The 22179-nt window shown below is 50.2% G+C and overlaps 1 long non-coding RNA gene across 1 annotated transcript; it reads left to right on the top strand.

The window, feature by feature from the left end:
* Positions 1–15143: 15143 nt before the first annotated feature.
* LOC147970745 (uncharacterized) lies at positions 15144–21346 on the top strand. Its single transcript, XR_015604266.1, has 2 exons — positions 15144–19785; positions 21056–21346. It is a non-coding gene; the product is annotated as an uncharacterized LOC147970745 (long non-coding RNA).
* Positions 21347–22179: the final 833 nt, after the last annotated feature.

Consider the following 22179-nt stretch of genomic DNA (forward strand, 5'->3'; position numbering starts at 1 on the left):
TCAGCGACGATTTTGGCCTTCACGCGTAGGGCAGTGCGAGGCTCCGCCTCACAGCTACGTTTGCATGCCTCTCAGCCTGCCGAATGCGGCTGTCACCTTCTAGCGCCACCTTTGGAGCATTCTGGTGGCTCAGGAGGCCAGGCATCACGCTGTCCTGGCGGAGATCATGATAGTTCTTCAGGAGCCACCTGGGCCTGCGGAGCCTCCTGAGGATCAGGACCCTGGCGGCTCGTGAAGGGCAACCTCTCCAGCGCGCATCTTCAGGTGCCCCGACACCACTCCAGCACGGTATCAGGTGACTCTTTCTAGTTCATACAGTGAGCGCCGTCCTTCGGGCAGCATTATCCCCAAGTCGCATGGGCCTGTCCCTGCGGCGTGTATCCTTTTGCTTCTTTAGCTTACTTTGTAGGGAGCGCCTCATGGGCTGCATCATCGCCAGGCCGCTCGGGTCCGTCCCAATGGAATGTATCCTTCTTGCATCTATCTGAACAAGTTTTCCTCTTGCATGAATTGACTTATGATTATCACATGTTTGTCCGTTACTCCGATAACTTTAATGCCGCACGCCCTTGCAAGCCCGCCCGCGACCACCCATGATTAAGGACTGGCACAGCGTCTGTGCTCGGGTCCTGATACGTCTCCAACGTATCTATAATTTTTGATTGCTCCATGCTATATTATCTACTATTTTGGACTATATTGGGCTTTATTTTCCACTTTTATATTATTTTTGGGACTAACCTATTAACCGGAGGCCCAGCCCAGAATTGCTGTTTTTTGCCTATTTCAGTGTTTCGAAGAAACGAAATATCAAACGGAGTCCAAACGGAATAAAACCTTCGGGAACGTGATCCAGGAGACTTGGACCCTGCTCCAAGGAACAAAAGAGGCGGTCACGAGGGTGGGGGCGCCCCCCTAGGGCGCGCCCCCCTGCCTCGTGGGCCCCTCGGAGCTCCACCGACGTACTCCTTCCTCCTATATATACCTACGTACCCCGAAACGATCAAAACAGGAGCCAAAAACCTAATTCCACCGCCGCAACTTTCTATATCCACGAGATCCCATCTTGGGGCCTGTTCCGGAGCTCCGCCGGAAGAGGGCCGTCATCACGGAGGGCTTCTACATCATCATAGCCTCTCTGATGAAGTGTGAGTAGTTTACCTCAGACCTTCAGGTCCATAGTGAGTAGCTAGATGGCTTCTTCTCTCTCTTTGAATCTCAATACAAAGTTCTCCCCCTCTCTCGTGGAGATCTATTCGATGTAATCTTCTTTTTGCGGTGTGTTTGTTGAGACCGATGAATTGTGGGTTTATGTTCATGTCTATCTGTGAATAATATTTGAATCTTCTCTGAATTCTTTTTTGTATTATTGGTTATCTTTGCAAGTCTCTTCGAATTATCCGTTTGGTTTGGAAGACTAGATTGGTCGTTCTTGCCATGGGAGAAATGCTTAGCTTTGGGTTCGATCTTGCGGTGTCCTTTCCCAGTGACAGAAGGGGCAGCAAGGCACGTATTGCATCGTTGCCATCGAGGATAACAAGATGGGGTTTATTTCATATTGCATGAATTTATCTCTCTACATCATGTCATCTTGCTTAAGGCATTACTTTGTTTTTAACTTAATACTCTAGATGCAGAATCGTTTCGGTCTACTTGTCACGGACGTGATGCCTATATACATGATCATGCCTAGATATTCTCGTAACTATGCTCAATTCTGTCAATTGCTCAACAGTAATTTGTTCACCCACCGTAGAATACTTATGCTCTTGAGAGAAGCCACTAGTGAATCATATGGCCCCTGGGTCTATTCTCATCATATTAATCTACATCACTTTAATCTTGCTTTGCTTTTTTACTTTGCCTTTACTTTTTACTTTGCATCTTTATACCAAAAACACCAAAAAATATTATATCTATCAGATATCACTCTCGTAAGTGACCATGAAGGGATTGACAACCCCTAATCGCGTTGGTTGCGAGTAGCTATCGTTTTGTGCAGGTACGAGGGACTTGAGCATAGCCTCCTACTGGATTGATACCTTGGTTCTCAAAACTGAGGGAAATACTTCCGCTACTCTGATGCATCATCCTTTCCTCTTCGGGGAAATCCAACGCAAGCTCAAGAGGTAGCAAGAAGAATTTCTAGCGCCGTTGCCGGGGAGTCTATGCAAAAAGTCAACATACCAAGTACCCATCACAATCCCTATCTCTCGCATTACATTATTTGCCATTTGCCTCTCGTTTTCCTCTCCCCCACTTCACCATTGCCGTTTTATTCGCCCTCTCTCTCTCTATCCTCCCTCTCTATTTGCCTCTCTTTCTCCATTTGCTCTTTGTTTGCTTGTGTGTTAGTTAGTTTTCTTGTCGTCATGGCTAGTCTCTTATCTTCTCCGTTGTCTCCCGAGAATGAAGTTCTAAATTTTAAACAAAGGGAGGGAGAAAGTCTAAAAGATGCTTGGTATAGAATTTGCAATGCTCAAAATAGATCTACCAGGAAACAATCTACTTCAGTTCTTCTCCGCAATTTTTATGTAGGTGTTAATCATTGGTATAGATATACCCTTGATACCATTAACGGAGGAAACTTCTTGGGTAGCCATACTTTTGACTCTTATAAAGCTATGTTAGATTTATTTGGCTCACCACCTCTTTTGGTTAATGGAACTATGTTAACTTTGGAGCATGTTATGCAAAGACTTGAAATTATTGAAAATAAATTTGCTACTATTTAATTAATTGAAAATCTAGATAAAAAGATCCACAATCAAATTACTCAATATGGATCTAAGGTAGGAATGACTTTGAAAAATATTAAGGAAAAGGAACCCATAGTTAATGAGAAGATAAACTCAGATTCTACTAGAATTGACAAACTTGGGGGTATCATTACAAACTTGGGAACCGCTTTTTCTTCCGTAAAGAACACTCCAAGTCCTCCTACTAAAATTGCCAAGCTTATGTATGTTCCTAAAAATAAGGGTGAATCATCTAGTAAGGAAACTGCGGATCTTAAATCTATAAGTGTTCATCCCAATCTTTTTGCTATCACCAAGGAACCATTTGTTACAAATGAATTTTTTGATATTGTGCCTAGAAGCTTGATAATTAATAAAAAGAAAGAAACTCCTATAAATGGTAGATGCCTCATTGAAGAATTGCCTACCACAGATGGCAATACCTAAATCTATCCTCACTTTTATGCCTAGCTAGGGGCGTTAAACGATAGCACTTGTTGGGAGGCAACCCAATTTATTTTTATTCCTTGCTTTTTGCTCCTGCTTAGTAATGAATAAATTATTTATCCTCTTTTTTGGTTGTGTTTTTTGTGTTTAATTAGTGTTTGTGCCAAGTAGAACCGTTGGGAAGACTTGGGGAAAGTCTTGTTGAACTTGCTGTAAAAAACAGAAACTTTAGCGCTCACGAGAACTGCTTTCATTTTTATTTGGAGAGTGATATTTAGTTAATTCTATTTGCACATGATTAATAGATAAATTCCTCACGTCCAGCAATTTATTTTAGAATTTTTGGTGTTCCAGATCTTGCGCTAGCTACAAATTACTACAGACTGTTCTGTTTTGACAGATTCTGTTTTTCGTGTGTTGTTTGCTTATTTTGATGAATCTATGGTTAGTAAAATAGTTTATAATCCATATAGAAGTTGGAATACAGTAGGTTTAACACCAATATAAATAAAGAATGAGTTCATTACAGTACCTTGAAGTGGTCTTTTGTTTTCTTTCGCTAACGGAGCTCACGAGTTTTCTACTTTAAGTTTTGTGTTGTGAAGTTTTCAAGTTTTGGGTGAATTCTTGTAATGGATTATGGAACAACGAGTGGCAAGAGCCTAATATTAGGGATGCCCATGGCACCCCCAAGATAATCCAAGGACACCAAAAAGTCAAAGCTTGGGGATGCCCCGGAAGGCATCCCCTCTTTCGTCCACTTCCATCGGTAATTTACTTGGAACTATATTTTTATTCACCAACATGATATGTGTTTTGCTTGGAGCGTCTTGTATTATTTGTGTCTTTGGTTGTTAGTATACCACAATCATCCTTGCTGTACACACATTTTGAGAGAGCCATACATGAATTAGAATTTGGTAGAATACTCTATGTGCTTCACTTATATCTTTTGAGCTAAGTAGTTTTGCTCTATGTGCTTCACTTATATCTTTTGAGCATTATAATTTTGCTCCATGTGCTTCACTTAGATCTTTTAGAGCACGGTGGTGGATTTGTTTTAAAGAAACTATTGAGCTCTCATGCTTCACTTAAATTATTTTGAGAGTCTTAATAGCATGGTAATTTGCTTAATAATAACATGCTTGGTATTCAAGATTTGTGAAACTTTCTTTTGAGTGTGTTGAATACTAAGAAAAGTTGGATGCTTGATAATTGTTTTGAGATATGGAGGTAGTAATATCAAATTCATGCTAGTAGAGTAATTGTGAATTTGAGAAGTGCTTGAGTTAAAGTTTGTAAGTCCCGTAGCATGCACGTATAGCAAACGTTATGCAACAAATTTGAAACATGAGGTGTTATTTGATTGTCCTCCTTATGAGTGGCGGTCGGGGACGAGCGATGGTCTTTTCCTACCAATCTATCCCCCTAGGAGCATGAGCGTAGTACCGAGGTTTTTGATGACTTGTAGATTTTTGCAATAAGTATATGAGTTCTTTATGACTAATGTTGAGTCCATGGATTATACGCACTCTCACCCTTCCATCCTTGCTAGCCTCTTCGGTACCGTGCATTTCCCTTTCTCACATCGAGAGTTGGTGCAAACTTCGCTGGTGCATCCAAACCCTATGATATGATACGCTTTGTCACACATAAACCTCCTTATATCTTCCTCAAAACAGCCACCATACCTACCTATTATGGCATTTCCATAGCCATTCCAAGATATATTGCGATGCAACTTTCCACCATCCAGTTTATCATGACAAGCATTCATCATTGTCATATTCCTTTGCATGATCATGTAGTTGACATCGTATTTGTGGCAAAGCCACCATTCATAATTTTTCATACATGTCGCTCTTGATTCATCGCAATCCCGGTACACCGCCGGAGGCATTCATATAGAGTCATCTTTGTTCTAGTATTGAGTTGTAATCATTGAGTTGTAAATAAATAAAAGTGTGATGATCATCATTAATAGAGCATTATCCCCAAAAAAAGAGAAAGGCCAAAAAAAGGCCAAATAAAAAAATAAAAAAAGGGAAAGGCGAAAAAAAAGAAGGCCCAAAAAAGGGGCAATGCTACTATCCTTTTTTCACACTTGTGCTTCAAAGTAGCACCATGTTCTTCATATAGCGAGTCTCATATATTGTGCTTCAAAGTAGGACCATGTTTTTCATATAGAGAGTCTCATATGTTATCACTTTCATATACTAGTGGGAATTTTCATTATAGAACTTGGCTTGTATATTCCAACAATGGGCCTCCTCAAGTGCCCTAGGTCTTCATGAGCAAGCAAGTTGGATGCACACCCACTAGTTTCTTTTGTTGAGCTTTCATACATTTATAGCTCCAGTGCATCTGTTGCATGGCAATCCCTACTCCTTGCATTAACATAAATCGGTGGACATCTCCCTAGACCATTGATTATCCTCGTTGATGTGAGACTATCTCCTTTTTGTCTTCTCCACATAACCCCCATCATTATTCTATTCCACCCATAGTGGTATATCCATGGCTCATGCTCATGTATTGCGTGAAAGTTTATGAGTTTGAAATTATTAAGGTATGAAACAATTGCTTGGCTTGTCATCGGGGTTGTGCATGATGAGAGCATTCTTGTGTGACGAAAATGGAGCATCACTAAACGATATGATTTTGTAGGGATGAACTTTCTTTGGCCATGTTACTTTAAGAAAACATAATTGCTTTGATGGTTTGCTTGAAGTATTATTATTTCTTATGTCAATATGAACTTTTGTCTTGAATCTTCCTAATCTGAACATTCATACCACAATTAAGAAGATTTGCATTGAAATTATGCCAAGTAGCACTCCGCATCAAAAATTCTCTTTTTATCATTTTCCTACTTGAGGACGAGCAGGAATTAAGCTTGGGGATGCCTGATACGTCTCCAACGTATCTATAATTTTTTATCATTATTTTTGGGACTAACCTATTAACCGGAGGCCCAGCCCAGAATTGTTGTTTTTTGCCTATTTCAGTGTTTCGAAGAAACGGAATATCGAACGGAGTCCAAATGGACTAAAACCTTCGGGAACGTGATTTTCTCACCGAACGTGATCCAGGAGACTTGGACCCTGCTCCAAGGAACAAAAGATGCGGTCACGAGGGTGGGGGGCGCGCCCCCCCCCCCTGCCTCGTGGGCCCCTCGGAGCTCCACCGACGTACTCCTTCCTCCTATATATACCTACGTACCCCCAAACGATCAGAACAGGAGCCAAAAACCTAATTCCACCGCCGCAACTTTCTGTATCGACGAGATCCCATCTTGGGGCCTGTTCCGGAGCTCCGCCGGAAGAGGGCTTCATCACGGAGGGCTTCTACATCATCATAGCCTCTCCGGTGAAGTGTGAGTAGTTTACCTCAGACTTTCGGGTCCATAGTTAGTAGCTAGATGGCTTCTTCTCTCTCTTTGAATCTCAATACAGAGTTCTCCCCCTCTCTCATGGAGATCTATTCGATGTAATCTTCTTTGTGCGGTGTGTTTGTTGAGACCGATGAATTGTGGGTTTATGTTCAAGTCTATCTATGAATAATATTTGAATCTTCTCTGAATTCTTTTATGTATGATTGGTTATCTTTGCAAGTCTCTTCGAATTATCCGTTTGGTTTGGCCGACTAGATTGGTAGTTCTTGCCATGGGAGAAGTGCTTAGCTTTGGGTTCGATATTACGGTGTCCTTTCCCAGTGACAGAAGGGGCAGCAAGGCACGTATTGCATCGTTGCCATCGAGGATAACAAGATGGGGTTTATTTCATATTGCATGAATTTATCTCTCTACATCATGTCATCTTGCTTAAGGCGTTACTCTGTTTTTAACTTAATACTCTAGATGCATGCTGGATAGCGGACGATGAGTGGAGTAATAGTAGTAGATGCAGAATCGTTTTGGTCTACTTGTCACGGACGTGATGCCTATATACATCATGTCATCTTGCTTAAGGCGTTACTCTGTTTTTAACTTAATACTCTAGATGCATGCTGGATAGCGGTCGATGAGTGGAGTAATAGTAGTAGATGCAGAATCGTTTCGGTCTACTTGTCACGGACGTGATGCCTATATACATGATCATGCCTAGATATTCTCATAACTATCCTCAATTCTGTCAATTGCTCAACTATAATTTGTTCACCCACCGTAGAATACTTATGCTCTTGAGAGAAGCCACTAGTGAAACCTATGGCCCCCGGGTCTATTCTCATCATATTAATCTCCATCACTTTAATCTTGCTTTGCTTTTGACTTTGCCTTTACTTTTTACTTTGCATCTTTATACCAAAAATACCAAAAATATTATATCTATCAGATCTCACTCTCGTAAGTGACCGTGAAGGGATTGACAACCCCTAATCGCGTTGGTTGCGAGTAGCTATCATTTTGTGCAGGTACAAGGGACTTGAGCGTAGCCTCCTACTGCATTGATACCTTGGTTCTCAAAAACTGAGGGAAGTACTTACGCTACTCTGCTGCATCATCCATTCCTCTTCGAGGAAATCCAACGCAAGCTCAAGAGGTAGCAGGTCCGTCCCTGTAGCGTCGCCAAACCCAAGAGGCTGAGCTCTGGCTCACGGGCCCGCCCCCGTGTACGTCACCTCCCATGGCCCTTGGTGCCTTGTTCTCGCATGGGTTAATCGTGGATGGATAAACCAGGGCGCGCGACCCGGTGCCCCGCCACCACGGGAGCCGCGCGCCGGCCGTCTTTCTTTAGGATTTTTGCATGAGAAGACTAGGCACGACGTCTGTGCTCGGATCCATCCCTGCAGCGTCGATAAATCCAACGACTAAGCTCTTTCTGGCGGGCCGGCCCCGTTCATGTCACCTCCTGGGGTCATTGGTGCTTGGCCTCTCATGTGATAGCCTCGGGAGATTCGTCCGGCGTAGGTTGCCTAACCATCTCGCAGGGCCACCACAGCCATCAAGAATCAAGAACAGGCGCAACCCGCCTTGAGGTAGGGCCTCGTGAGTCCCGTGCTGGCTCACGAGTGCCCAGACACACCTCATCTAACCCTGCCGTGCAAGCCACGTGTTAGGGCGGGGCTGTACACGCCTCGGGGGCTCCTCTCAGAGGGAGCCGTCACCCACGCACCAGTGGAAGCACCATGCTCCGCGCTGACAGTCGACACGGTCGAGGAGCTTCTATGCCCGCGCAAGTGCGGAAGCGCTATACTCCGCGCTGGTGATAAACAACCGAGGGCGGCCCCTTGGCTGCATTAACCTCAGGGAGCCATCCAGCTCAGTGTCCAGCATCACCGCAACGCTTTCCCCTCGGGAGTGTCGCGCGAGGGGCTGGGCACAGGGGCAACTCTCAGGACATGCCTAGCGTATGCCGCCCTGCCAGGTCCCTCGGACCTGGTCGTCGTGCGCCCCTCCCGAGAGGGACCTCGGAGAGTACAGGTATGAAGGTCTGTTTGCACGTCAAGGGGGACTCCTGAGCATTGCGACTCAGGATCCTAACTGGCCACGTCGCCCCTCACCCCGTTGGTCCCGTCCTGGTGATCCGGACGGTCCAACGGCGGCTTAGGTATGTGTAGGGTCAGGCTCTGCCGACGTAGAACACTAAGGCCTACTTTCGCATCTCCTCTTCGCGGGCTGTTTGAGCGTCAAGAGGGACTCCTGAGCATCGCGACTCAGGATCCTAACTGGCCATGTAGCCCCTCATCCCTTGGTCCCGTCCTGGTGATCCGGATAGTCCAACGGCGGCGGAGGTATGCGCAGGGTCGGGCCCTACCGACGTAGAACATCAAGCAAACAAGAAGGAGGTCGCAGAATCTTAATGAGATACTACTAAAACATATCGTCCCTTAAACATCAAACAAGAGTTTTAACACCTCCATGAGGCACGTCGCATGTCGCAGGAAAGATCACAAGAAAGTTAAAGCAAGAAGGAGCACTAGCAAGCCTCCTCTTCAGCCTTGGACATCATTGTACAGAAGCCCCCGCTCATCGGCAACATCGTCGTCACCCGTGCCGTCGGTCTTGGTCGAGGGATTAGTGGCACCATCGGCAGGAGGCGCGAAGTCGATAGTAAGGAACTTCTGCAAGGCCTCCACCAGGCCCTTCATGGCCTTTGCAGCGGCTTCGCAACGTCCCTCATCCATAGGCTCTAGCAAGACACCAAGGTCAGCATTGGGGTCGTGAAGGTGAAGGTGGCTGAGGACACGCGTCAAGGCCGATCCTGTCAGCAACGTCCTCGAGCGCCGTGACGAGCTGACGAAAAAGTTGGGCAGGGCCATCATCATCAGTCATGAAATTCTTCTCCAAACCCTTCTCGTAGAGCCCCTGCAGCGCCTTGCGGGACCTCTCCTCAAGAGACTTGAAGGCCTCGCGATCCTTGGCAAGAACCCTTGCCTTGGCCTCTAGCTGGACCTTCTCCGCATCCACCTTTTTCTGTAGTTCCTCCAGGCGGCTGCGTTCCACGGCCTACGCTTGCGCCAGCTGCTCCCTCTTAGCATCACGACCGGTGACCGCGTCCTCCCAGGCCTTCATCTTCTCCTCCTCCGCTTTGCAATCGCGAGCCTCGGCCGCGCGCTCATTGCGCGTGGTCTCCAGCTCGGCCTCCATCAGCCGGCAACGCTCCTTGGCGGCTTCGGCGTCCTTCAAGGCCGCCTCACGGGCGGCCGCGGCCTGGTCGAAGGCCTGCTTGCCCTCCTCGAAAGCCGCTGTGGCCTGACCCCAGGCCGCCCTCACACAGGCGTCGGACCGCAGCCACCCCAAGCTCAACTCTAGGCGCCCTGATGCCAAACAACGGTCGGCGCCTCAAAGGTTACCCCGAAGCTGGGTCATCACGACAAGAGCCTCTTCCAGATCGTCTGGTGAAGCAGCTGGATTATCGACTGGCGCAATGACGGGAGGAGGAGGAGGAGGAGGCAGAATCACCGGCTATGTGTCGGCGACAGCAGAAGAAGGGGTCGGGGGCTACTGAGCTTTGGGACCTCGGCCTGCGAGCTGGGGGCGGATGCCTCCGGAGCTGGCTAGGATGGTGAGGCCATTTTCTCCTAAGGACGGTCCTCTATGCCTCGCGAGGACGACCGGGCCGGAGAGGCACGGTCATCATCGATGCCTCTCTGCACCAGAGGGGGTACGGTCTCTCCCTCTCTCTTCTTCACCGCCAGCGTCGGCCTGATGGCGCAAAAGGAGAGCGTCAAGAAGCAGTGGCATAAGAAGAAACAAAATCCAGGCAAGGTACTTATTAGTCAACGGGCGCATAGTCCCTCGGCCTCTTCAGAAGCGCAAAGCCTAGAGGCCTCGCGTCCCGGGCCACCGGCCCGCAAGTCCCAGGACCAGACGAGGTCGCGGCAGCCGGCCCTGCGGCAGCATCGGACAACGTCAGAACAGGGGTGCCACCTCGGGAGACCAACACCAACCTGCTCTTCATCGGGACCCCGGCCGATGGCTTCTTCGGGGGGGTGTGCCCCTGGACCTCATAGTAACTCCAGCGGGGGCCTGGGACTCCCTCGCCGGATGGTCGCCGACCTCGTCATAGTTGGGGAGGGCTCGGAGGAGATCCGCCGCAAGGGGGAAGGTCTCCCCCTCCCCCTCTAGGGTCGCCTCCGAGTCAGGCCTCTCCTCCTCGCCAGAATCGTCAGAACAGACCAGTACTGGGGTCGCCTCCTCCATGGCCTCAGAGGGCACTAGCGGCACGACCCCACGTCCATCGAAGACAGGCATGGCGGCAACTACCTTCTCCCCATCTGGGCGACGGTACAGAGGAAGATGGGAGTATGGCGGGTAGCCCAAATCGTCCCCGGCCAAGGGACGGATGGCTGCTCCCAGCCCCTCTTTGTACAAGGCATTCGGTTGCCGTCGGAGGTCGTCCCCTTCGCCCCAATCATCCACAACGGGCATAAGCGCGCTTGGAGCGGGGCAACGTGCTGCGCCGGGAACTCCTTCACGACCACGGCCCCCATCAGCTTCTCCGCCGTCGGGTTGTCAGGCTTCAGGTCTGCGGTCATCTTCTCCAGCACCTGCTTCTCCCGAGTGTCGGCAAGCTTTGTGCGGAGCCAACTGTCGTGAGGCGAGGGCATCCCTGTCGGTAGCACCAACCGCGGGTGGACGCATTTGCCGTCGATCATGACCCTCGGCCTTCTTCCCGGCCTTCGATATTGTGTTGGTCCCGTTGGCCGCAATGAAGTTGGCACACCCTGAGCAGTGGCCCTCCTTGAGCCGGAGGTAGAAGAAGTGGCGAAGCAACGCCATGGATGGTATCACCCCAACGAATGCCTTGAAATATAAGGCGAAGATCAATAGGAGGAGTAGGGAGTTGGGATGGAGATTAAGGGCATGCAGCTTGTAGTGGATGAGGACGGCATAGAAGAAGTCGTAGAAAGGGGGGACCAGCCCTGCAACGATGATGTTCATGAAGAAGGGATAGAAGGTACTGCCTGAGGGCTCCGCCTCGTCGGAGCCAGCCCGAAGCATGGTCTTTCCCCCCTTGTTGGTGATGTCCGCCATCATCAGGAGTGTGGCTGCAAGGTTCTTCTCCGAGACGCAAGGCACACTCAAGGCCGACTCGTACCAGGAAGGCGAGTTCGCGGCCTTCGCCTTGCCAGAGGCCATTGGGTGCAAGCTTGGAGAGGGGTTCATGTGGATCTGGAGTCTCTCGGGGCAAGAAAGAGAAAGGGGATCTAGAGCAAGGAGAAGGAAGGCAATGAAAGCCTTGCGGCATGTGCCAGTCTTTTTTCAGCCAAGAACAGTTGCCGAGGCAACATGGGAAAGCGGAGACGCCCATGACCTATCAATCGCCACTCGTCAATCGAGGCCACAAGCGGTTGGGGCCCGCAGCGCTCCGCACTTGCCCTTTGGATTCGCCTCGAAGCCAAGTCTGAGCGCACCTTGGGCTCGGGGGATACTGTCGGCGTCCTGGGAACGGGGGTACCCAGAGTTGCCTGCCTGCGGCCCAGGGTGTGGCTCCACCAACTGCCTGGTACGGCCCATCATCACCAGCAGCCACTCAAGACCCTCGCGAGGGGCCGAGCCTCGCGAGGAGAATGACACCAAGACCTCCCCAGGGGTGGCCTCGCTAGGCTAGCTCCTGAGGAGCGGAGATATCTATGCAAGGGGCACCTCGCGAGGTCCTCTTGATGTGAGCCATGACGACCAAGGCCAGGCGGGCACTAGCTAGCGGGCATAGTTTGCCAGTTTCCTCTTTGGTGCTAAGGAAGCAGGCGCGGGCGAGGAGTCCCGAGGCATCAGGCAAGGGTTTCCACATCGGTGCAACAAGACCAAGACGAGCAGGACGGCAGGACAGAGGTCACTGCAGAGCCCACGACAACGTCACCACCAGAGCCTTTGGCAGGCAAAGACCACCTTTTGTCAGGATAGCTAGTACTAGTTGTCTCCCTTTAAAATAGGCCATTGTGGGACCCCTTCCCGCCTAAACATTTAGGAATAGGACCAGGGCCTCTATAAATAGGGCTAGCCACCACCGTAGTCAAGGGGGCTCAAGGGGACGGATCATTTGGACGATCCAAAGCACACCAGCTCATCGAGCTCCAGAACACCTCTCCTCAGGAGGCTGTTCGTCCACTATACTAGTTCATCCTCAGCCCACGAGGCAATCCACCATACCACACTAAAGTAGGGTATTACACCACAATGGTGGCCCGAACCAGTATAAACTCTCATGTCACTTGTTCCTTGGGTTCGGCGAGTTAGACCTAGAGATCGTTGCAAGAGTGTGCTAGGGAGAGAGAGATCTTCGTGTGCACCCCAGTGTTCGAACCTCAAGGGTTTGCCGGAACCCGCAATCCGACAGCCCCACCACCCCAATAGGGCAGATCCGCCTCCCTGTCACCTTCGGCCAGCGCGACAACTACCGCATAGAGCTCATCGACTTCGATGTCGCACACATCCGTCTTCCATACAATGCCATTCTTCGGTACCCAGCCCTGGACAAGTTCATGATAGTGACTCACCATGGTTACAATGTCCTCAAGATGCCAGGAAGACGCGACGTCATCTCCGTCGCTTGTGAGGAGAAGGACGAAGTGTGCTCCCTCGAGCACGCCTTCTACGCCGCAGCTGTCGAGAACCCTAATGACGAAGGCGCCATATGCCCTCCCGAGGCTCGAATCACCAAGAAGAAGAAGCAGCTGCCCCATCAGGAACCTCGGCAGAGTGGGGCGTCCGGTGGCAATACCTTAGGACCTTCGCCCACGGATGGGGCACCTCCCTCCCTCGCATAGGAAGGCACCGGGTGCTGGGCTTGGGCGCTCTATTCTTGAGGGCCTCTGACTTAGCCAATGTCACGAGGGAGGCGCTCGGGCACCACAGGGAGGCATGCTTTAGCACGTGTTTCCCCTACAAGGGCACAAGGCTCGGGAAACCAGGTGCTCAGGAATTCATCGCCAAGGCAACCAAGGAGCTTCAAGAGGCAAGAGCCATGCACGGCGGCTGTCGGCATTATGGGACCAGGGGTTCCCAGACTTGCCTACCTGCGGCCCGCGGCGTGGCTCCACCAATGGCCTGGTACGGCCCAGCCTCGGCAGCGACCACCCAAGACCCTCGCGTGGGGCGAAGCATCGCGAGGTGGACAGCACCAAGACCTCCCTGGGGGTGGCCTCACTAGGCCGGCTCCCGAGGAGAGGAGATATGTATGCAAGTGGCATCTCGCGAGGTTCACATGACGCGAGCCATGATGACCAAGGCCAGGCGGGCACAGTGTACCAGTTTCCTCTTTGGTTCTAAGGAGGCAAGCGCAGGTGCGGGGTCCCGAGGCATCAGGCAAAGGTTTCCATATCGGTGCAACAAGACCAAGACCAGCAGGACGGAGGACGGAGGTCATCGCAGAGCCCACAACAGCGTCACCGCCAGAGCCTTCGGCAAGCGAAGACTATTTTTGTCAGGATAGCTTGTACTAATTGTCCCCCTTCAAACTTGGCCGTTGTGGGCTCCCTTCCCATCTAAACATTTGGGAAGAGGACCAAGGCCACTATAAATAGGACTTTGCCACCGCCATAGAGGGGGATCGGATTCATTCGACCCCGACGAGCTCACCAGCTCATCTAGCTCAATAACTCCTCACCTCCTAAGGCTGTTCATCGATTGTACTAGTTCATGCTCAACCCCTCGAGGAAATCCACCCACAAACTGGAGTAGGATATTACACCGCAAGGTGGCCCGAACAAGTATAAAGCTCCGTCTCTCTTGTTCTTTAGGTCCGTCGAGCTAGGCTGTGGGATCATTGAGCATGCGAGCTAGGAAGAGATTGTTCTTCGTGCACAACCCAGAGTTCGAACCTCACAAGGTTTTGCCAGAACCCATAATCCGACATTTGGCATGCCTGGTAGGGGTGCGCTGAAGCCTTTCTTCCGTCGATCGACGCACCACTGCTCCACCGCATCCATGGCTAACGCTTGTCGGGCCCGTGTTGAGCGCCAGGCCGCCCTTGCCACTTGCGTCGCCCAGACGATGCCTGTCGGCGGACCTCACCGTCGCTCTCCATCATCCACTGCCAACGCTGCCACTGGTGTCGGGGGGATGACCCCTGGGTTGGCCCAAGATGGCGAACGACACTTAAAAACATCGGGGCCAGCAACGCCCGTCAATCCGGCTCGCACTTGGCCGGGTTGCTCAACCTGGCCAAGTCCCTCAACCTGGCCGAACTCACCATCTTGGCCGCCCGCCCGGCTCCCTGTTCGGCTGCTCCAACCCAGCCTGCTACGCGAAGTCAACTGCTGCATCGACCCGATGCCGACAAGACGGCCACACCGCGGATGAGACGGTTGTACCCAGACACTGCTGAGCAATAGTGGCGCACTATAGCCTGCGTCACGGGTCACCTTGCATGACATATCCAATGGTGCATTTGGTGGGTGGGCCGCCATCCACCATGCCCACCACCTAGCTTACATACTAAGCTAGCCCATACTATATATGCACCCTCACACTTCCATGCATGCATCCATCCATGCTCACTTTGGCCTCAAAGGCAACGCACTCTCATGGACTCACACACCACGCCACTCATTCGGCCACTAGAGCATGCTTGCTCACTTCGGCCACAGACACACATAGATGCGGCTAGTAGCATATAGCATTCATCTGGATACAGCTCAAGAAGCACTCTATACAGTAACGTATGTTTCACATATATTCAGACATGCAGGAGTAGGAATATTAACTCTCCAAAGAGCTCCGAATCTGGGTAAACCACCGTGTGCTGCTTGCCCAATCCCTTCCCATGATCTTCAGAGCAGTCTTGCCCTCACCTAAAGCCACCCCGTGGCATCTGTATTCTCGTGAACCTGCCCGCGAGATAACCACGACAGTCGGTGCCCACCATGCGGCAAGCTAACGCGGAACCACGGTCCGTGCGGGACCTTCTTCGTCATCATCACCGCGGCGACGCCATCGTCTCTCCGGTGGTGCTCGGGGACTCGACATCGACGCGCCCCCAGGGCGGCCGCTCAAGACGGTACGTCCTCGTCGTCGTCATCGTCTTCTTCGTCATCATCACCGCGGCGTCACCGTCGTCTCTCCGGTGCCAGTCGGGGGCCCAAAACCACCACGCCCCTGGCGAGTCGTCGTCATCCTTCTTCGGTCTGCATGCTCGCTGCTCCGGCCCTTGCTCTGCGCCACCTCCATCCGAGCGCATGTCCTCCGCGCCTCCTCACTTCAGTCGGCCACACGCCCGCATCCACCACCGAGCCTGCTCACGCTCGACCGCGAGTGCCTCCCACCACGGCTAACTTACATGCTAGGCTGCTAGCCATGCTTATGCACTGCACTCCCCGTGCGATGACCGGATAATGTTGATGCACTTCGCACGCACAAGCCATACAATGGCCGGGCATGCCTCGGACAACATACATACATGCCTCATACACATCCCGGATACTACCCAAATATTGCCCGTATAATGGCCATACACCTCTCAAATGCTAGGCATACTCTTTCCATACTAATCTCGAGCTTTGTCCCATGTGTCCTATTACTCACTACTCTGCACTTGGCGAGCTCGCCCGAGCCCCTCGCTCTCGGCCCCGCTGCCTCGCTACTGCCGCGGCTCTTCCCCGCATGCTATAGTACCCCCTACAGCCATCTTCAGCCACCGCTCGCATCCATTGCCTTGCTGCCTGCTCCCTGGGTGAGCCAAACACGGGTGGTGCCCCTCCTCTTCAAAACATGGCAGGGCGAACTCCCATTGTGACGCTCCGAGACCGTTGCGCCAGGTGTCTTCCAGTTATTCGCCGGCGTTGTCATGTCATTGCTTGCGTGTCATGTTTTTCTTGTCATGTCACCATGTGCATTGAATCATCATGTTTTCAAAACTTGCACCCGTCCGGGTTCCCCAGTTCCGTCCGTTGTCCGTTCTGAGCCCAGACACACTTGCACGCGCCTGCGGCATCTCCGAAATATTATTTTATAAGTGGCTGGAAAATGTTCTCGGAATGGGATGAAAGTTGGCATGTGGTGTGGTTATGTTGTTAGTAGGTCGCCTGCCAAGTTTCATCGCATTCGGAGCTTGTTTAGGAGCCCAGCCGTTAAACTATAGCGGCAATATAGCCGGTCTAACGTCATACGTTTTCGGTCTCCGGAAACAGTCGCTGGGCCTCCCTCTCTTCTCTTCTCTCAGCTCGAGACCGTCTACATAGCCCACGACCTACCGCCAGGTCCAACCTAACCTCTCTCGTCAGCCCACGGCCCTCCTCGCGCGCGCCCGAAAGTTGTCACGAACCCAACCCGGGCAGTCGTCATCGTTGGGTCCGGATCATCCCCAAACATCTACAAAACGTTTCCGTTTTGTTAATTGGACTTCCTAACATATTTTTCTCAACTATCCGATTACGATCGGAGGGACGAGGTAACCCCTACCCAAATATCCACAGGCCATATATTCTAGCCAAACCCTATTTTCTAGGGATCCTCCCCTATCCACTCGTCGTCGTCGCCACTCCACCGGATCCACTTCGGGATCCATCCCGCATCCACCTCGTGTTCATCCACCCACCAACCAGAGCAGCGTTCGTCCTTGCCTGCCTGCATCCCACCGAGATCCATCTCCACCAACCGGACTCCACCCAAGCTTTCCCCTCGATCCACGCATCCACCTCGAGCACCTGTAGGTGCCTCCGCCCGCTGCGTCGTCCTTCGCCTATGATTGCAGGAGCTCCTCCTGAGCGGGAACGCTCGCGCCCGAGGCACCAGCTGGCCCAAACTCCTCCGCCTGCAACACCGGGGTAGCAGGACTGCTTCTTCCTCACCTCGCATCACGCCGTCGTCAGCTAACCCCGCCTCTGCTTCGAGCGACTGAACGAAGACGCACCTAGCCCCGCCCCTTTCCAGCAAGCGCGCCCGCCGGCGTTGACCATCACCACCAGGCCGCTGCCTTGTCGTTCCTCTCCGTCCGCGCTACTTCGGGACCCCGATGCCACCTCGCTGCCGACGACAACCAGGTCACGCCATCCTCCTCCTCTTTCTTTTCCTTCTCTTCCTATTTCTTCTTCCCTGGGTCTCTCAGCTCTCCCTCTCTTCTCTGTTGGGCAGGAGCCTCGCCAGCGGAAGCCATGCGCCGCTGCCTTCTCGCGCCGGCAGCAAGCCCCAATGCTGGCGCCCATCTCCAAGCTGCCGCTGTGCCCAGCGAGCCCTCCTGCAAGCTGTTGTCGTTGCTGAATCAGGGAACGCCATGGCCGCCTCCGGCCTGAACTCCTGCGCCCGCACCTGCAGATCGCCGCCCCGGCCCCGTCTCCATCTCCTTTGGATGCTAGCGCCTTGCTTGGACCTCACCTTGATAGGTCCCGCCCTGGCTCCCGCATCGCTGCAGCCCCATGCGCGCACACCTTGCCTGGCTCGGCCTTCGGCCATAGCCTCCATCCTCGCCGCGCCGCTTTGCCATGGCCGCGAGAGCCTGTCCGCACGCACGCACTCATGCGCACATGCACACGCTCATCCCGTAGCAGCACCGCCTCGCAGTCCCGCACCCCCGCTGGTGCTCCACTGCTCCGGTGGTCGCCGTCGTTGGCTGCCGACACCGTCGTCATCTTCCTGTGCGCGGTAGAGCACAGGGCTTGGCCTTCTGGGGCTGGTTCAAAAGAGCCAGACGCCCCTCTGAATGCAAAGTCCTCCCTCTAGCGCAGCGCTCAGTGCCCCTCTGTTCTATCCAGGAGGTCCTGGGTTCTAGTCCCAGGCGCCCCTATTTTGACCTCTTATTTACCTTTTTTTGCACACCACACAGCCAGCCGCTTGGGCTTGGCCCGATTGAGCTACTGCTGTTGCCTTGCGCACAGAGCGCTCTATATCTATCTACCGCTGGCCTGTGTAGCCCGTGCAGCTCCAGATTCAGCCCGTTTAGATTTTTTCCTGTTCTGTTTTTTCCCTAAATTTCTAGTGCATGCATATTTACAGTAAATGCCATCATTTTAAAATGCTCATAACTAAATGTCCATGCATCCAAATAAAACATGTTATATATGTAAAATGCTCAGAATTTTATCTACTTTCATAATCTTCCATTTTCATCTATGTTTGAAATGATGTTTGATTAAATTTTCTCCTATGCCATGCTAAAATGCTTTATTTCTTAACTAAATAATCGTAACTTGGAATTTAATAAACTTTATATGTAAATGGGGTAGAATTTTGCCTAGTTTAACATGGTGGCCTTACTTTGCATGTTTAACAACTCTAAAATAATGTTTAGGGCAGAACAGTACCAAATCTATAATATGCTCACGAGGAGTTTCCGGAATTGTTGTTCGTTGCTTCCGGCCTCATTTAAACTTGACTAGATAGGTAGTTTACTTTGCTTCACCCTTGCCATGCTAACAACATTTAATCTTGTTGGGTACATAAACGAGAGAGAAATAAAGCATTGTTTAACAACTCTAAACTTGACTAGATAGGTAGTTTACTTTGCTTCACCCTTGCCATCCTAACAACATTTAATCTTGTTGGGTACATAAACGAGAGAGAAATAAAGCATTGTTTAACAACTCTAAACTTGACTAGATAGGTAGTTTACTTTGCTTCACCCTTTCCATGCTAACAACATTTAATCTTGTTGGGTACATAAACGAGAGGGAAATAAACTTTATATGTAAATGGGGTAGAATTTTGCCTAGTTTAACATGGTGGCCTTACTTTGCATGTTTAACAACTCTAAAATAATGTTTAGGGTAGAACAGTACCAAATCTATAATATGTTCATGAGGAGTTTCCGGAATTGTTGTTCGTTGCTTCCGGCCTCATTTAAACTTGACTAGATTGGTAGTTTACTTTGCTTCACCATTTCCATGCTAACAACATTTAATCTTGTTGGGTACATAAACGAGAGAGAACTAAATAAGTCATGGGGTGTTTTCTTCAATATGTAACTCCATTGCATAATGAGCTCCACTTAATTTGTAGTATTATTTGTGCACTTTGCCATGCCATGCTTCATTAAACCGGACATGCATCATACTCGATTGTGCATCATGCCATGTTGATGTGTTGGTTGTTTACTATGTTGTTTGCTTCTTTTCGGTGTTGCTTCTTCGGGTGGTTCTGATAACGTCGCGTTTGTGAGGACCCGTTTGACTACGTTCGTTTGTCTTCTTCATGGACTCATTCTTCTTCCTTGCGGGATCTCAGGCAAGATGATCATATCCTCGAAATCACTTCTATCTTTGCATGCTAGTTGCTCGCTCTTTTGCTTTGCCTATGCTACGATACCTACCGCTTGCTTATCATGCCTCCCATATTGTTGAACCAAGCCTCTAACCCACCTTGTCCTAGCAAACCGTTGATTGGCTATGTTACCGCTTTTCTCAGCCCCTCTTATAGAGTTGTTAGTTGCAGGTGAAGATTGAAGTTTGTTCTTTGTTGGAACATGAAGATGTTGTTCCTTTTTGGAACATGTTTACTTGTTGGGATATCACAATATCTCTTATTTAATTAATGCGTCTACATACTTGGTAAAGGGTGGAAGGCTTGGCCTTATGCCTGGTGTATTGTTCCACTCTTGCCGTCCTAGTTTCCGTCATATCGGTGTTATGTTCCTGGATTTTGCGTTCCTTACGCGGTTGGGCTGTTATGGGAACCCCTTGACAGTTCGCCTTGAATAAATCTCTTCCAGCAATGCCCAACATTGGTTTTACCATTCGCCACCTAGCCTTTTCTTTTCCCTTGGGGGTCGCGCGCCCAAGGGTCATCTTTATTTAAACCCCCTGGTCCAGTGCTCCTCTGAGTGTTGGTCCGACCGAGCAGACTACGGGGCCACCTCGGGGCAACTTGAGGTTTGGTTTTACTCGTAGGATGTCTCATCTGAGTGTGTCCCGAGAACGAGATATGTGCAGCTCCTATCGGGATTTGTCGGCACATTCGGGCGGTGTTGCTGGACTTGTTTTAACTTGTCGAAGTTGTCTTGTAGAACCGGGATACCGAGTCTGATCGGAATGTCTCGGGAGAAGGTTTATCCTTCGTTGACCGTGAGAGCTTGTCATGGGCTAAGTTGGGACACCCCTGCAGGGATTTGAACTTTCGAAAGTCATGCCCGCGGTTATGGGCAGATGGAAATTTGTTAACATTCGGTGGTAGAAAACCTGAAGTTGACCTTAATTAAAACACATCAACCGTGTGTGTAACCATGATGGTCTCTTTCCGGTGGAGTCCGGGAAGTGAACACGGTGTTGGAGTTATGCTTGACGTAGGTTGCTATAGGATCACTTCTTGATCATAGTTCTTCGTTCGTGCTTTGCCTTCTCTTCTCGCTCTCATATGCGTATGTTTAGCCACCATATATGCTAGTCGCTTGCTGCAGCTCCACCTCATACCTTTACCTTACCCATAAGCTTAAATAGTCTTGATCGCGAGGGTGCGAGATTGCGGAGTCCCCTTGACTCACAGATACTTCCAAAACCAGTTTGCAGGTGCCGATGTTATCGAGCAGGTGACGCAACCAAGCTCAAGGAGGAGCTCGATGAAGACCTTCTCCTTTGTATTGTTTCATTCCAGTTGATCAGTAGTGGAGCCCAGTTGGGGTCGATCGGGGATCTGTGTAGCATTTGGGGTAGTCTTCTTTTATTTTGGTTCTGTAGCCGGACTTTGATTGTATCTGTTTGATGTAATGCTTTATTCATGTAATTCTGCGAAGTGGCGATTGTAAGCCAACTATGTATCTCTTTCCCTTTATGTATTACATTGGTTGTGTGAAGATTACCTCACTTGCGAAATTTCTTTCAATGCGGTTATGCCTCTAAGTCGTGCTTCGAGACGTGGGAGATATAGCCGCATCGAGGGCGTTACAAGTTGGTATCAGAGCCTTCCCCGACATTAGGAGCCCCCACTGCTTGATCGAATTAGCTGACGAGTCGAGTCTAGAAAAATGTTTTGAGTCATTTAGGAATTATATATCGGAGAGTTTAGGAATTCTTTTTACTCCCGAGTCCCTTCATCGCTCTGGTAAGGCATCCTGACATAGAGTTTTGACTCTTCTCTTCTCAAATTTCACTAAAAAAAAATTTAGGACCACGCGGGTATCTTGGAATCGTTCCGATAGTTTTGTGATGAGAACATTGTTCTTGGTGCCTCCTGTCATTTAGGGGTTGTGGCAGTGCCCTGGGGAGTTGAGCTACGAGGTGTTGTCATCACAATTTTATCGTTGCAGTTCTGGAATACCTGAGTTTAGTTTCGCCGACATCGAAATTCTCTTTTATGCAGTTGTTGGTGAGATAACCTCGACACCACCCAGTACTGGGCGGGAGTTCGGGAGTATTGCCATAACTCGTATAACGGATGCTTTTTGAAGGTTGAGGTAGACAATTTCTGAAGGTTTCTTGGTTATGTGTTGAAGGATGTATACAGCTGGATGTAGGATTTGCTAGTTTGCGTGAGATATATGCTTCCCCTGTATCCCCAACACCTGATTGCATAACCGGAAAATTTCGGGAGTTTATAAGTGGGAATTCAAGTAGCTCTTAGGATATCTTCCCGACAGACGTATGATATGAAATTGGGGTTCGACGTCTAGTGGTCCGCCTATCCACG

The sequence above is a fragment of the Triticum urartu genome, chromosome 5A, assembly GCF_056163025.1.
Source record: "Triticum urartu cultivar PI428250 chromosome 5A, HENAU_Tu73, whole genome shotgun sequence".
Taxonomy (NCBI): Eukaryota; Viridiplantae; Streptophyta; class Magnoliopsida; order Poales; family Poaceae; genus Triticum; species Triticum urartu.